Genomic DNA, 3,544 nt, shown 5'->3' with positions numbered 1-3,544 from the left:
TCACCTGCCATGTGTTTTCTGAAAGTGCCCGCCCCTTTCCAAAGTAGAGCAGAGTAGCCTGTAAAGTCTACAAGGCCCGATGTATTTTGGCTTCTAGCAGCGTGATGTCGTAACACATGGAGGCACAATGAGTGTAGCCACGCCGCTTGACCTCAGGGCCTCTGGGAGGAAGAAGGGTCAACATCAGATGACACGTCTCCTTTCTTGTTATACGTTGGCTGGATTTACCTTTTGATCAACAATGTGTGGAATGAACAATCTGTGATATCCAAACGTACACACTGCTTATCTGTCAAGAGGACGAGGGCTGGAGGAGCCGGCTCCAAGGACATGTTGATAAATATTGAATATGATCCAGCAGCTCTCCTCCTGAGAGCAGCAGGAGGAGAGCTGCTGGAAGCCTGCAGGACATGGAGAGGCCTCCTTCCACCCTGAGCCTCTCCTTAACGGAGGACCGCTCTGGTCCCTCTCCCTGTCATCTTTGTGTCACTGAGCGCCGGAGCCTCCGGTGGCGGCAAGGCCCTGGCTGCCTCACGCCACGTACCGCCCAGAGCTGCTGAAGACTGATTCATAACCACATTTATTTCATGGCACTTCAATTATGAGTCGGATGTTTCTGTCTCGCTGCCACGTCGGGCTGGACGTGGTTGTGACACCTGGAGCGCAGGAGCACTGAGTGTGTGAGGCCAAGCGACACTGCAACGTGTGACACACACACACACGGAGCGATGGCGTCCATCACTGATCACCGCCCCACGGCTTCAACCGGTTATCACTGACTCTCTAACATCACCAGAGCTCCACCGTGACGGCCAATCAGCACGGAGCTGTCTGCAGGCGGCATGAAGGCGAAGAGCAGCGCTGGGAACTTTAGAAACAAGTTGTAATTACACTTCATTGTATTTCACTTTGCTGTTTCCTTTTGAATACGATGCGAGACCTCGTCTAGACCGCCTCCAGAGGACCAGGTCAGAGGACTGAGTCGGACTCGCAGAGCAGCACCAGGTCATGTGACCGCTCCATGGCCCGGTGCTGGTTGGTGCTTCTCGTTGGCTGCAGTACCGTGTGGATGGAGATAGAATCATTACTTAGATTCACTGGGTGATGCAGTTCCATGTAGAAATGCAAAATAATTAAATAAATATTAATGAAAAAATGAAAGCTCATTTAATTAGGCTGCTTCGAGGGATGAGGGAATAATGAAGGCTGAGAGAATTAGACAAGATAATGAGTTTAAAGTGAAAGCAGACAAGGCAACAAACTACGCTTCCTGACACGCCCCCGGCTTCGGCACAATGTATGTGGCATTAATAATGCAGGAAACCCCTCAGAAACTATCACAATAGTAACTCGTTTCACGAGATAGAGAAAGTAGATGAGTCTCCTCTAGGAGCCTTAGAGATAGAGTAAGGAGATGAGGTTCCTCTGTAGGAGCCTTAGAGATAGAGTAAGGAGATGAGGTTCCTCTAGGAGCCTTAGAGATAGAGTAAGGAGATGAGGTTCCTCTAGGAGCCTTAGAGATAGAGTAAGGAGATGAGGTTCCTCTAGGAGCCTTAGAGATAGAGTAAGGAGATGAGGTTCCTCTGTAGGAGCCTTAGAGATAGAGTAAGGAGATGAGGTTCCTCAGGGAGCCTTAGAGATAGAGTGAAGGAGATGAGGTTCCTCTGTAGGAGCCTTAGAGATAGAGTAAGGAGATGAGGTTCCTCTAGGAGCCTTAGAGATAGAGTAAGGAGATGAGGTTCCTCTGTAGGAGCCTTAGAGATAGAGGAAGGAGATGAGGTTCCTCCAGGAGCCTTAGAGATAGAGTAAGGAGATGAGGTTCCTCTGTAGGAGCCTTAGAGATAGAGGAAGGAGATGAGGTTCCTCTAGGAGCCTTAGAGATAGAGTAAGGAGATGAGGTTCCTCTGTAGGAGCCTTAGAGATAGAGTAAGGAGATGAGGTTCCTCTAGGAGCCTTAGAGATAGAGTAAGGAGATGAGGTTCCTCAAGGAGCCTTAGAGATAGAGTAAGGAGATGAGGTTCCTCTAGGAGCCTTAGAGATAGAGTAAGGAGATGAGGTTCCTCCATGAGCCTTAGAGATAGAGTAAGGAGATGAGGTTCCTCTAGGAGCCTTAGAGATAGAGTAAGGAGATGAGGTTCCTCTAGGAGCCTTAGAGATAGAGTAAGGAGATGAGGTTCCTGTAGGAGCCTTAGAGATAGAGGAAGGAGATGAGGTTCCTGTAGGAGCCTTAGAGATAGAGTAAGGAGATGAGGTTCCTCTAGGAGCCTTAGAGATAGAGGAAGGAGATGAGGTTCCTCTAGGAGCCTTAGAGATAGAGTAAGGAGATGAGGTTCCTCTAGGAGCCTTAGAGATAGAGTAAGGAGATCAGGTTCCTCTGTAGGAGCCTTAGAGATAGAATAAGGAGATGAGGTTCCTCTAGGAGCCTTAGAGATAGAGTAAGGAGATGAGGTTCCTCTAGGAGCCTTAGAGATAGAGTAAGGAGATGAGGTTCCTCTAGGGCCTTAGAGATATAGTAAGGAGATGAGGTTCCTCCAGGAGCCTTTAGAGATAGAGTAAGGAGATGGGCTTCCCTAGGAGCCTTAGAGATAGAGTAAGGAGATGAGGTTCCTCTAGGAGCCTTAGAGAAAGAGTAAGGAGATGAGGTTCCTCTAGGAGCCTTAGAGATAGAGTAAGGAGATGAGGTTCCTCTAGGAGCCTTAGAGATAGAGTAAGGAGATGAGGTTCCTCTGTAGGAGCCTTAGAGATAGAGTAAGGAGATGAGGTTCCTCTAGGAGCCTTAGAGATAGAGTAAGGAGATGAGGTTCCTCTAGGAGCCTTAGAGATAGAGGAAGGAGATGAGGTTCCTCTGTAGGTTTTAGAGATAGAGTAAGGAGATGAGGTTCCTCTAGGAGCCTTAGAGATAGAGGAAGGATATGAGGTTCCTCTGTAGGAGCCTTAGAGATAGAGTAAGGAGATGAGGTTCATCTGTAGGAGCCTTAGAGATAGAGTAAGGAGATCAGGTTCCTCTGTAGGAGCCTTAGAGATAGAATAAGGAGATGAGGTTCCTCTAGGAGCCTTAGAGATAGAGTAAGGAGATGAGGTTCCTCTAGGAGCCTTAGAGATAGAGTAAGGAGATGAGGTTCCTCTAGGAGCCTTAGAGATAGAGTAAGGAGATGAGGTTCCTCTGTAGGAGCCTTAGAGATAGAGTAAGAAGATGAGGTTCCTCTAGGAGCCTTAGAGATAGAGTAAGGAGATGAGGTTCCTCTAGGAGCCTTAGAGATAGAGTAAGGAGATGAGGTTCCTCTAGAGCCTTAGAGATAGAGTAAGGAGATGAGGTTCCTCTAGGAGCCTTAGAGATAGAGTAAGGAGATGAGGTTCCTCTAGGAGCCTTAGAGATAGAGGAAGGAGATGAGGTTCCTCTGTAGGAGCCTTAGAGATAGAGTAAGGAGATGAGGTTCATCTAGGAGCCTTAGAGATAGAGTAAGGAGATGAGGTTCCTCTGTAGGAGCCTTAGAGATAGAATAAGGAGATGAGGTTCCTCTGGGAGCCTTAGAGATAGAGTAAG

This window comes from Pseudoliparis swirei, chromosome 19, assembly GCF_029220125.1.
Source record: "Pseudoliparis swirei isolate HS2019 ecotype Mariana Trench chromosome 19, NWPU_hadal_v1, whole genome shotgun sequence".
Classification (NCBI taxonomy): domain Eukaryota; kingdom Metazoa; phylum Chordata; class Actinopteri; order Perciformes; family Liparidae; genus Pseudoliparis; species Pseudoliparis swirei.
This window is presented reverse-complemented; position numbering follows the sequence as displayed.